General features: G+C 41.4%; 1 protein-coding gene across 1 annotated transcript in view; it reads right to left on the bottom strand.

Annotated features, from left to right (window-relative positions):
• The window catches only part of ARHGEF26 (Rho guanine nucleotide exchange factor 26), a 143,334-nt gene that overhangs the window by 114,222 nt on the left and 15,127 nt on the right, over positions 1-13,985 (bottom strand). The window lies entirely within an intron of this gene.

The raw sequence follows: 13,985 nt of genomic DNA, 5'->3' as shown, positions 1-13,985 counted from the left end.
CACCCAAATGGGGTTCAGACCCAAAAAATCTAAAGGAGAAGAAAATGAAAAACCTGGGCTTAGTGACCTACACAGATGACAGCTAGTTTACTGAGGAATTAAGAGTACTTTGTCCAAAAACAAAACACCGCATGTTCTCACTCATAGGTGGGAATTGAACAATGAGAACACATGGACACAGGAAGGGGAACATCACACACCGGGGACTGTTGTGGGGTGGGGGGAGGGGGGAGGGATAGCATTAGGAGATATACCTAGTGCTAAATGACGAGTTAATGGGTGCAGCACACCAACATGGCACATGTATACATATGTAACAAACCTCCGTGTTGTGCACATGTACCCTAAAACTTTAAGTATAATAATAATAAAATTAAAAAAAAAAAAGAGTACTTTGTCCTATCAAAAGAGAGGGCAACCCCACAACTAAACTACTTGCTCTTTTGAGGGGAAAGAGACGGTAGTTTTGACAAACATAAAGTATTAATACACAGAATTATAATCTTTCACTAATACTAACATGACAGATAGTAAAATATTCTTTAACAAGCCATCAGTAAGGAACTAACAAAACTATGGTACTAGAAAAAGAGATTCTGGGAAGCATTCTTGTATTCTGATTGAGAAAACTGAAGTGTCGCACATTTGGGGAGCCTGAAAGTTTCTTCTAAGGTATGACAAAGCGGCTCCTCATGGCTGGCTGACAGGCCGCTGCTCCTGGGCCTGTGCTCCGTCTCCGTCCTTCCATGCCCTGTAACAGAACAGGCTCTCCAGGTTCTTCCTCCGAGGCCCAGAGGAGTCATTTTGTCCACCTGAGGCATCCTTCCACAGTCAACTCCAAATTAAGTAGCACCTTACAGCAGGTGTCTGGAGGTAGAAGGTCATGAACAGGCAAGAAGATTTCAGAGACTGACCTAGGTAGAGAGATGAAACCCAGGAGGGGAGAGAATGATCTGAAAAGGGGACCCCAAGAAGACTGAGAGAGAGCAGAGAAGAGACAATCAGGGGAGAATGAGAACGCAGATGAATAACATCAAGTGGAAATAAGGAAGAAAGAAAGGCAGAGAGGAAGGGAGGGAGGAAGAAAGGAAAAGGAAGAAAAGAAGGGGAAAGAATGTGTACAAAGTTTTTAACAGGAAAGACCTCTGAAAATTTTCAAATGCAGACACAGTGACCTTATCTGTAAACTTAAGTAAAAATCACTTGATGTTCCAGGCTTTTTTAGCATGAAAAACATACGTTTATACCTATAGTCTTAAAATATACATCCTTTTTGAAGTTTACCAATTTTTGCTATGAGAATCCAAAGTATTGTCAAATTTATCACATTTCTTCAAGTGTTTCTATTGTCTCCATTTGTGGGAAAGAAAATATAATATACCAGTTTCTAAAACCTATGAGTCTTACTTGATATATCAAGTGAAAGAAATTAAAATTGTACAGGCTCCTTTTTCTTATTTATTTATTGAGATAGAGTCTCACTCTGTCGCTCAGGCTGGAGTGCAGTGGTGCTATCTCAGCTCACTGCAGCCTCCACCTTCTGGGTTCAAGCGATTCTCCTGCCTCAGACTCCTGAGGATGAGGAGCTGAGATTATAGGCATGCACCACAGTGCCTGGCTAATATTTGTATTTTTAGTGGAGAGAGGGTTTCACCATACTGGTCAGGCTGGTCTGGAACTCCTGACCTCAGGCGATCCGCTCACCTTAGCCTCCCAAAGTGCTGGGATTACAGACGTGAGCCACCGTGCCCGGCCTCATTTTTAAAATACACATTTCATACCACCTTCAGCTGGGTACAAATGGGAACACATAGACAGCCAAAGCAACACTCCTTTAAACACACAGACAGCCAAAGCAACCTCATTTGAACTTTTTTATTCCTCACTGGTTTAAATTTCTTATTTAAATATGTCATCAACAAGTAGAATTGCAAAAGTAGTTTTTAACAAATCAGTAAGAAATGGATTTAATGTGAGGTTCTTGATTTTGTATAATCCAGCCAATTCACAAAATTGTTCAAATCTGTGGATTCTGAATTTTAAAGAGAATATATGAACATATGTCAGTATCTTCAGCATTTTAAGTGGATAAAAATTAATTCAAATAAAACAAGAAAGTGAACAATACTACAGTTTTGACATGTTAAAAATATGAGCATATATCTGTGCCTTATTAAGATAGTTAATGCATGGAACTCACTGTTATAATAGTTTTAAATTCATAATTAGAAATTTACTGTATAATTGGTGCTGAAATTCTTGACCTGTGATCTTTATAACTGATATATTCTGCATGTCAAAATGAGATAGAAATTAGTAATTGGCTAAACCTAATAAAGAACACTACAAGATATTTCTTCTATGGATATAATACTGTCTAGTTAGACCCAAAACATAGTTTATGAAATTTGTAAAAGCGTAAACTCCCAAAGTATAGATCCAAAAGGTAATTATTAGACACTCCACCTAAAATCATGCTGGTTTCCCTTTTCATACCTTGTCCTATGGTCTGAATATTTGTGTCCTCCCAAATTCATATACTGAAATCCTAACCCCCAAGGTGATGGTATTAGGAGGTGGAGCCTTTCAAGAAGTGATTAAGCTTTGCCCCATGAATGGGATTAACACCCTTTAAAATAAGCCCCAGAGAAACCCCTAACCCTTCTACTATGTGAAGATGTAGCAAGAAGGCACTATGTACCAGAAAGCAGCCCCTTGCGAAACACCAAATCTGCCTTGATTTTGGACTTTCCAGCCTCCAATACTGTAAGAAATAAATTTCTGTTGTTTATAAGCTACCCAATTTATGGTATTTTGTTATGGCAGCCCAAACTAAAGTACTTTGCAGGTCTGAGCTTCTCAGATAAATACCCTAAGAAGGAAGAGACAAGCTTTAGACCGTGAGTCCATTATTACACTCATCACAGTTACACTAAGCATCTCCACCTTGCAGAGAACTGTGTAAAAGAACTATAAACTTTGTGTAATATTTCTCAGTCTTTGACTCCACTAACTGGAATAGGTTATGAGCCAAGTTCTCTATGCCCCAAATAGATCCCTCAAATTGCCATTTACACAGAACTTATCTATGGATACAGCCAGTCCTACATCTGTGGAGAGAACCAAGATTAGCACCAGTCTCTTGGCTGATCAGATAATCATTTTCTGTGAAGTAAACAGGGATATTTATGTTCTGATACCCTCTTTGTTCTCAGACCCTCCATGACTCAATAGTGTTTCTAGATGAATGTGCATTCCTTCTATTTTTGTCCACCAGCTAGGGAAAACAGATGGGAAGAACTCGAAAGCCTCACAAACCAAAAAGACTCAAAAATGTAGCCAGTTAAAAATTACATTAGATTTACAATCCAAGATCACTCTGTCTCCATCAAGCACTAATTTATACTGAACACCCATTTGAGCTAAAACTCAATGGAGTTTACCCATTTGCTGAAAGTAAGCTTGTTTTTCATGTCTATTGGTGATTCTCTACTTACAGGCTTCTTTTCTCAAGAGCCCAAATGGGAAGGGATTTCAAAGTAAAATTATACCACAGGACATAATCACTCTCAGGTCCTTTCTACAGACTTAATGCAACCTGAGTCGTCCCTGAACTACAAATGAGCTAGAGTTCTTTCACTGTAAATAACATGGGAACAGCAGCAGTTTGAGAGTATGCTTGAAATCCTTAAAATGAAAAATCTGCCAGAGTCCAGAAAGAGTGTCCTCTGTAACCAGACCCAATAGGCTCTCTTTAACCCCACTACATCCACAAGGAAAGGTTCTAAGGCATCACTTTACCTAGCTAGGAGCTGCCACAGAACACAAATTTCAAAGGGCCAGAGATCTGCATAACCAAACACTAGACATGAGGTCAAGCTGGGTCATCCTTCTGGGGAGTGGTAGGTAAACAGAAAGAGAGAACGCTTTTTTTAAGAAAAGAAAAAGTAGAAGGATAATAGCACATATCATAAAATCATATGCTTAATTTAAAAATGCATCAGGTAATATGCCAGTGACATCTAAATTAATTTGTTCAAAAAGCTGATCTCTCTGATGCCCTATTGTTAAGCTTAATTCTATAATCCTCAAAAAAGTGTTTGAATCTCAAGAAATAGCAAGTACTCAGCCTCAAGCAGGCAACATCAAGTTTGCTAAAATAATAGAAAACTCAGATAAAGCAGACCAGGACATTTGCTCCTCTATGCCCTGCATTACCATCTACAGACAGAGCCAGGATTCCTGAATGAACCCAAATTATTTCAATACAGACATGAGGCTGAGAATACAAACTACAGATAAGTAATTAAATGCACAAGAATGAACTGCTGTGCTTTGTACATTTAGGAGATAAAAGTGCATTATTTCATTTGCAGCCAGCACTCACTAGCTTGCTACCCACGTCTTGTCAATTTGTGATTCAGAGTTCTGGTTGGTTCTTAATTTATTTCTCAAACTACCATTATATCAAATGTTTACCATGCACCAGGTACTGTTCCTTCCATGCATCTAAACCGTGTAACAATTCTGTAAGGAAGGCATTACTATCCCTAGTTTACAAATAAAGAACGGAGACACAGAAAAGTTAAGTCATTCATCCAAATAACTGGAAAGCTGAGATTCAAACTTGGGCCTGCCTGTCCACCCCCAAAGCCTGAGCTCTTAATCACTGTAGCACACTGCCTTCTAAAACTTCAGAGTTTTTAAGAGCTGTGCAAGCTACTCTTCCCCTAAATTAAGTTGCTCCCCCTAAATGCCCCAGAAACAACATCTCTCATTGGCTTCCTGGCTTCTGCTGCAGTGAAAGCTAAGCTGTCAGCAGGGCTCCCTGGTCATTTAACTTGTTGATTAATCCTGACATTTCTACCACCAAACAAACTCCTCTCTTTTACTTGTGGCTGTCTCTAACTGGCATTCCCCGCTGTGGGCTACTGAGCCTGGACCAAAATTTATGTATTCTCTATCCCCCAAATGAGCAAGAGATGCAATTCTCATGTATCTATCAGCTAAATTAAGAAGAGAAAATGAGGTTAACAAATACATGAAAAGCTAATGACACAGAAGTAACAAGGACGAAAGGGAATAAATTCAGTGTAAAGGGCAATTCTATAATTTAACCGAAGATTAACAATTTTTAAACTTGCACTATTTAATAAAATACTGGAGGACAGACCAGACTTACAGCAGCGGTTAACAGCTGAGGGGTTGGGAATGGTGGTAAAGTTAAGCAGCTTTCAATCTTAACTGTCATGTTTAATTTTTTAATAAGGAGAATATATTTCTTTTACTTCAGTAGTTCAAAAATAGTTATTTTTAAAAACTTAATCAGCCTTAAATTTTAAATTTTAAATTGAAAAATTAGAAACAAACACATGATTAACAACAGGAAATCGGTTAAAAGAGCTAAACATCTACTTATTTTAGGAGCTAGTATGTGGGCTTTAAAAAGGTTGTTGCAGAAGAATATTTGATGACATGGAAGGTCATTCATAACACTGTTAAGAAAAAAAGGTGACAAAACAGCAGGCTCAATAACATGAAAAGATATTTACGACACCGTTAAGGGAAAAAAGTGACAAAACTATTACTACATTATTGATTTTTGCGTAAAAGACAATCCATCTATATATTTTTAAATCTGAAAAGTTATATACAAAAATGTTAACAGTGATTGAATAGAAAGATAGTTCTTTTTTTTATTTTTATCTATTGGTACTTTCTGATTTTTCTGTAATAAACATGTCTTGGCTTTGCAATTAAAGCAACACTTTGAATAACAAAAACTAAAATACTACTTCAACATCCTCTCCCAAAAAAGAAAGAAATCGAGTAGGGCAGACAAGTAGAACTGTTTAAAGGTGCCAATAATACCTGTTTCTTTGTTGCTGCCCCAAAGAGAAACTAAAGAAATGAGAGATGACCACCTGTAGATAAAAGAAATGAGAAGCTAAGGTAAAGGGAGGCAATAAGAAAGAAAGATTTTAATCAAGTCTAAACTGAGCAATGGCTTATGAGGCAGTGCTGAAAATGAGTGATGACAGGCCGATCTGCAAGCATGAGAGATAAAGGAGGACAGGCCTGTTAAGAATCTGTGTAACTGAGAATGACGCCACTTACACATAGTGAAGGTATGAGTCAAGGGGTTAAGGAAGGTAGAACAGGTTTGAGGTTCCTCTCCTGCAGAAGAAAAGAACACCTATTTCTAAAGGTGATGCCAATATATTAGTTGCTATTTTATTTTTGTTTGCTATTTTTGTAAAATGACCAGTGGATAGGAACAAGAAACTCCAAAATAATAAGCTACTTAGAACAACAGTGACACTGAGTTTCTGAGGTTTTGCAATAAAAATCTAACCTGAGAAAAATCTGTTTCTGAAAAATGGGTAATAGAGTAAACTGATGCTTCCCATTAGATGTACAAAGTAGGCAGTGGTTTCTTTGGACAGGAATTATCTTATTGTACGGAGATCTGAGAAACAGACACAGAAGTCCTATCTTTCTTCTTCCCTTTGCCTACCTATCAAGCTTTATTGGCTGGGCGCATGACTCACGCCTGTAATCCCAGCACTTTGGGAGGCCAAGGCAAGTGGATCACTTGTGGCCAGGAGTTCGAGACCAGCCTGGCCAACATGGTGAAATCCTGTCTTCCTGTCCCTACTGAAAAGAAAAAAAAAGAAAAAAGAAAAAGCTTTATTCAAGCAATTTACACCTTCATTACTTTTATCTTCTCCTCTTCTGCCCAACTAATCCATCTAGCTTAAGTCACATCCTATAGACAAAATTTTCCTCATCTTCACTTCACTGCTTTCTGTGATTCCAACTGTGTCATTCACTTTGGCATTCTGTCCTACATCCTTTCAAAATATCATTTGGACATTTCATTTCTATTGTCTTCTGCTCTAGGTTCTAAGCTCCTGGAGGGTAGGCTGGGTTTTAGCCTTGTTTTGTTTGCCTCATTCACTACAATGCAGTGGAAAACAAATGAATTTTGGAGTCAGATATTAGCACTGTTCAAATTATAAGTTATAAACTGGCACTGAATGCAAAATAAAGTCTTATCGTAAAGTGATCGTTATCTATTTAAATGTAACAGAACAGAAAAAAATTAAAAATACTATAGTATACTGTAAGCAGAAGTATAAAGTAACTCCTGCCTTGTAAAATTTCTTTGAGATATATACACACATACATATGTACAAACATATACGTTCAGACACACATACTGGTTTATAAGGTAAAACATATGTCTTACCAAGTTAAGCTGCTAATAAAGAACATGGTTACAATGTCCACTCCATGATGTATAAATTTACACTAGACAAAAGTCAGTCAGTCATGTTGTTTAACACTCCCACGGACCTCTACAAGAAAAACCATTCTACTCACAGCCTCTGCAAAAGCAGCAGCCCCAAGGGACCACATTTTGTGCCATAGTACATCATGGAGGTCAAAGCTGACTGTAGCAGAGTTAGTTAAGCACCCGGCTAAATAACAATACATGTTCTAGTGACCTATTAAGTGGGGGCAAAGTAGCTAAGCCAATATAATCCTCTCTCTCTCAAGGAACTAAACTGGGCAACTAAACTGTAACTCACTTTGGCATTCTGGCCTACATCCTTTCAAAAACAGGATGGAAGGCCAGGCGCAGTGGCTCACGCCTATAATCCCAGCATTTTGGGAGGCCGAGTCGGGCGGAAAACAAGGTCAGGAGATAGAGACCATCCTGACTAACACGGTGAAATCCCGTCTCTACTAAAAATACAAAAAAAATCAGCTGGGCAAGGTGGCGGCCGCCTGTAGTCCCAGCTACTCAGGAGGCTGAGGCAGGAGAACTGCGTGAACCCAGGAGGCGGAGCTGGCAGTGAGCTGAGATTGCGCCACTGCACTCCAGCCTGGGAGACAGAGCAAGACTCCATCTCAAAAAATAAATAAATAAACAAATAAATAGAATGGAAGCTGAAAGAGTGACTTGAGGGAAGGACAGGGCTGTTAACACAGCCTCAAGTGTAAGTTACAAGAACTCAGAGGCCAGACATGGTGGCTCATACCTGTAAGCCCAGCATTTTGGGAGGCCAAGGCGAGCAGATAACCTGAGCTTAGGAGTTCGAGACCAGCCTGACCAACATGACAAAACCCTGTCTCTATTAAAAATACAAAAATTAGCCAGGCGTGGTGGCATGCGCCTGTAATCCCAGCTCCTCAGGAGGCTAAGGCAAGAGAATTGCTTATGGGAGGTGGAGGTGTGTCCGGAATTGGTGGGTTCTTGGTCTCACTGACTTCAAGAATGAAGCCGCGGACCCTCGCGGTGAGTGTTACAGCTCTTAAGGTGGTGCGTCTGCAGTCTGTTCCTTCTGATATTCGGATGTGTTCAGAGTTTCTTCCTTCTGGTGGGTTCGTAGTCTCGCTGGCTAAGGAGTGAAGCTGCAGACCTTTGCGGTGAGTGTTACAGCTCTTAAGGCAGCGCGTCTGGAGTTGTTCGTTCCTCCTGGTGGGTTGTGGTCTTGCTGGGTTCAGGAGTGAAGCTGCAGATCTTCGCAGTGAGTGTTACAGCTCATAAAAGCAGCGTGGACCCAAAGAGTGAGCAGTAGCAAGATTTATTGCAAAGAGCGAAAGAACAAAGCTTCCACAGTGTGGAAGGGGACCCGAGCGGGTTGCCACTGCTGGCTCGGGCAGCCTGCTTTTATTCTCTTATCTGGCCCCACCTACATCCTGCTGATTGGTAGAGCCAAGTGGCCTGTTTTGACAGGGCGCTGATTGGTGCGTTTACAATCCCTGAGCTAGATACAAAGGTTCTCCATGTCCCCATCAGATTAGTTAGATACAGAGTTTCGACACACAGGTTCTCTAAGGTCCCACCAGAGCAGCTAGATACAGAGTATCGATTGGTGCACTCACAAACCTTGAGCTAAACACAGGGTGCTGATTGGTGTGTTTACAATCCTTGAGCTAGACATAAAGGTTCTCCAAGGCCCCACCAGAGCAGCTAGATACAGAGTGTCGACTGGTGCACTCACAGACCTTGAGCTAAACACAGGGTGCTGATTGGTGTGTTTACAATCCCTGAGCTAGACATAAAGGTTCTCCAAGGCCCCACCAGAGCAGCTAGATACAGTGTCGATTGGTGTGCTCACAAACCTTGAGCTAAACACAGGGTGCTGATTGGTGTGTTTACAAACCTTGAGCTAGATACAGAGTGCCGATTGGTGTGTTTACAATCCCTGAGCTAGACATAAAGACTCTCCACGTCCTCACCAGACTCAGGAGCCCAGCTGGCTTCACCTAGTGGATCCCGCACCAGGGCTGCAGGTGGAGCTGCCTGCCAGTCCCGCGTCGTGTGCTCGCACTCCTCAGCCCTTGGGTGGTCAGTGGGACTGGGCGCCATGGAGCAGGGGGCGGCGCTCATCGGGGAGGCTCGGGCTGCACAGGAACCCACGGAGGCGAGGGAAGGCTCAGGCATGGCAGGCTTCAGTCCCGAGGCCTGCCCCGCGGGAAGGCAGCTAAGGCCCGGCGAGAAATCGAGCGCAGCGCCGGTGGGCTGGCACTGCTGGGGGACCCAGTATACCCTCCGCAGCCGCTGGCCCGGGTGCTAAGTCCCTCATTGCCTGGGGCCAGCAGGGCCGGCCGGCTGCTCCAAGTGCAGGGCCCGCCAAGCTCACGCCCACCCGGAACTCCAGCTGGCCCGCAAGCGCCACACACAACCCCGGTTCCCGCTCGCGCCTCTGCCTCCACATCTCCCTGCAAGCTGAGGGAGTGGGCTCCGGCCTTGGCCAGCCCAGAAAGGGCTCCCACAGTGCAGCGGTGGGCTGAAGGGCTCCCCAAGTGCCACCAAAATGGTAGCCCAGGCAGAGGAGGCGCCGAGAGCGAGCGAGGGCTGTGAGGACTGCCAGCACGGTGTCACCTCTCAGAGGTTGCAGTGAACTGAGATCGTGCCACTGCACTCCAGCCTGGGCAACAGAGTGAGATTGTCTCAAAAAAAAAAAGAACTCAGAAACCCTGTGTATGCACGAGCTTTCAGGAAAAAGACAAGCATAGTAAAAAGGAAAAATAAGCCGATTTATGAGAAGAAAAAAGAGCCCAAGTCAGAGTTGCAGTCACATTATTGGCTGAGCACCTGGGAGAAACATAGTTCCTGCTCTTCCAGAGCCCTAGGTACATGTATCCATCTTTTGAGGTCACTGCAGAGGCGGTTCCAAGTAATCTCAAGACCTTAACTAGCAGCCGCATTTAACATCCTGGCCTCTCAGCTGACTTGTTACAAAGTAAAGAATTTGTACTTACCCTCGTGGCATTGTCCCGGGCATTACATCAACTGTATCTGAAATTACCTAACACAATCCTGGTACACAATAAGTCTCCTGCAAATATGTGGTCAGTAATTTAACTGCATGTAAACAATACTGTGATGATCCCAGAGCTGACAGCTATCCTGCAACTCAGTCTGCTCATTCAGAGACTTTGGACCCGTGTGGACATAAGGGCTCCCTGTTGCCCAGGTGGGCACACAACAATCAGACTCCTTTGCACTCCACTACCAGAAGCAGGGTTTCTAACCATGCAAAGTGGAAATTGCTCCATTTTTGTATTATTATAGTTGGATAGGCTTATTTCCTACAAAGAGGGAAATAATCTGCAATTTTATTTTACTGTCAATAATACTTCCTGCTACAGAAGTTGTCCACTGACTGTATAGTTCTTATCTCCTCAAAATAATAGAAATATAGATAATAAACATCCTAATATTAAGATATTAGAGTACAGGCTAATAATCTAGAGAATTAACAGGCTATATGTGCTCCAGATAAATCCACAAAATTTGAGTAACAAATTTTTAAGGATTCCTTTTTTAAAGATTCAATAGTAATTTTAAAGGTGACAACACTCTCCAATCATCACGGAGACCAACCACTGTGTGGATGTGGCCCTGAGAAATAGCCCCATCTTTGGACTGAGGAAGGAGACCCCACAAGAGGATACATTAAGCTCAACAGGGCAAATACAAGAATCCCATACATGAGTCTGCAATCCAAAGTCAGTATGAGAAAGCCTTTCTACGCAGTTATTCAGAACTCCTCAACATCCCTGAGCCTTCTCTTCCTACACACTGCTATTATTCTTGAATGTATCCCTTCCACTTCCCCAAAAGAAATAGCTAGTTGAGAATAAGTCCAAAATTTAATTTGATTTCATAGTAAGCAATAACTTTGAAGTCATTAGAGTATATGATATATTTAAAAGTACAAGATTGATAAAACCATCACATGAGTGCAGGTAAGAGAAGAGGCCCAAGGATGAGCCCAGGGACCCTCCAACATTTAGAGAACAGAGGAATGAGGAAAAACCCACAAAGGAGACCAAGACGTTCCAGCTGCACTGGCCTTATCCCAACTCCTCTTACCCACCATCACCCCAAAGGGTCTGTGCACATGACATTTTCTCTACCCGGGACTCTTCTACCCTGCCACTCCCCAACTGTGCCCCACCAGCTATCGTCCTGGACCCACCAGATGACAGCTCACTTTACCTCCTCTGACACCTGCTCTCCACTGACCGCACCTTGCCCAGACAGGTGCTCTTCTCTAGCAGATCTTGCAGCAGCACCAATAAGTCCTTCACAGCTTTACCATAATAGTAATTACGCATTTATCTATGGGATGATTTGATATCTGACGTCTGTCTCGCCATTCAGGTTGTTTACAAGGACATGAATGCAAGGTGGAGTCTGTTCTTGCTCTATCTCCAGGGGCCTGCCATAGACAGAACTTCATGTGGGGCAGGCCCTTGATGAAGACAATGAATTCATCAATCTCTCTCATTGATTTTCTACTTAAGGAAATAAGAAGACCCTCTCTGTCTGGACCCTGTTGTAGGTTTGCAGTTGAAACATCTGCTTTTGTAGTTATGCCCATAACAATTAACTAACCGTGTTTTCATCTCCTCTGCTTTCCTGGAGCACCTGTCATTTCTGATCTCTGTCTACCCTAGGGCAACTGGTGCACACACCCCCATATCCCAACACTTCACTGTTCTCTCAGAAGAATCAATTACATAAATATTGACAGATCTACCACTCAGTTGCCCTTTAATTAGTCAGCTCCAACCAGAGTAGTTTATTCTTCAATCTCTGTCTATATTTTTAGGAGTTATATAAAGTTTCAACACTGCAACAATGCAGATACAGAAAAACTTTTTAAAGTGATATTAACGACATGGAAACTGTACTCAATACATAAAAAGCTACACTACGGTGCTCCTAGTATTTGGAAATAAAGTCAAGAAAAAAATACTCTCCAACTAAAACTGAAAAAACAAAAATTATTAAAATAAATGTACATGTATACATGTGTGCATTTTTCTACAGAGAAAGCCTATGGCTTATAATTTTTATTAGATTCTTAAAGCATGTATGACACTCCCCCAGTAAAGATGGCTAAATGCATATCCATCCTATGTATTAATGCAGAGTTATAACACTGTAGATCATGTGTAGATATGAAATGACTTATAAGACACACAGTGCAGAAAAGAAACAAGCTGTATATTATAAATAATCTGTATATTTACATAAATATGGGTAATCTATATTGTTTCCTTAAATGTATATATGTGGATTTTCAGAAGAGTATTGCCAAATTGAGAGCAGCATTATCTATGGAGAAGGGGATAGAGACTGGGATTGCACAAATGACCAAAAGAGCCTTTAGTCTTATCTGAAATGTCCCAATTCTTCTCTTCTTTTTTTTTTTTTTTTTTAAGAGATGGGGGTCTCACTATGTTGCCTAGGCTGGTCTCAAACTCCTGGGCTCAAGAGATCCTCCTGCCTCAGCCTTCCAAAGTTCTGAGATTACAGGCAGGACCCACTGTACCTGGTCCAAAATGTCTGAATTATTCTCTACATGAAGGACATATTATATATTGCTTACATAAGTCAAGTTAATTTTCGGAAATGTTAACAGAATACCATAATCTAATTATACATAAAAAGCAAGACCACACACAGAGCCCAGTCCCTGGCCCAAGCTAAGTAGTCCCCAACCTTTATCTCTCTTAGCTATAGTAGTAATTCTAATTGGGGTATGTCTTAGTCCGTTTTGGGGTGCTTACAACAGAATACCTGAAATTGGGTAATTTATAAAGCAAAGGGATTTATTTCCTGCAGTTATACAGGCTAAGAAATTCCAGCCTGAGGGACTACATTTGGTGAGAGCCTTCTTGCCGGTGGGGACACTCTGAAGAGCCCCGAAGTGGTGCAGGGTATCATATGGCAAGGAGGCTGAGCGTGCTAACGAGCTAGCTCAGGTCTCTCTTCCTCTTCCTATAAAGCCACCTGCTCCCCTCCCATGATAACTCATTAATCCATTAGCCCAGTAATCTGCGGCTGTTAATCTATTCATGCAGGCAGAGCCCTCATGATCTAATCACTTCTTAAAGGCTCCACCTCTCAATACTGCTACATTAGGAATTAAATTTCCATGCGAGTTTTGGAGGGGACAAATATCCAAACCACGGATCTCAGGTCTAGGCACATGGGCTTCTATTTTTGTTTATAAAGACACAAGGATTCCAGAAGACCCACAAGCCAACTTGAAAGTGTGGACTAGTGTGTGCCTGCAGTTCTAACTGTTTAAACCATGATATGAGCTAAATGTGAGCCAGTCATAAAAAGTGAAAATAATTTTCCATATCTTATACACACACAAGATACGGTAAAAGGTTTTAGTCACCATCTAAAGTAAAAAAATAATCTTATGAGACTGCTGCGTTGCCAAACTGTAAATGAAAAATTATAAAACTACAGAAATTACTATTTTAGGCAACAAGTCACAAACAACTGAAAATTCAGACAAATGTGAAAATTTAGGGAAAAGAATAAGTTTAAATGCATTAAGCATTTCTGCAAACAGAATGACATTCGGGTATATTACATTTGTTGAGCTCTGATTTTTACTAGAAAATAGTATGTCTTTCACAATAAGCACAGTGTAAAT

The sequence above is a fragment of the Pongo abelii genome, chromosome 2, assembly GCF_028885655.2.
Source record: "Pongo abelii isolate AG06213 chromosome 2, NHGRI_mPonAbe1-v2.0_pri, whole genome shotgun sequence".
NCBI lineage: Eukaryota > Metazoa > Chordata > Mammalia > Primates > Hominidae > Pongo > Pongo abelii.
This window is presented reverse-complemented; position numbering and strand designations above follow the sequence as displayed.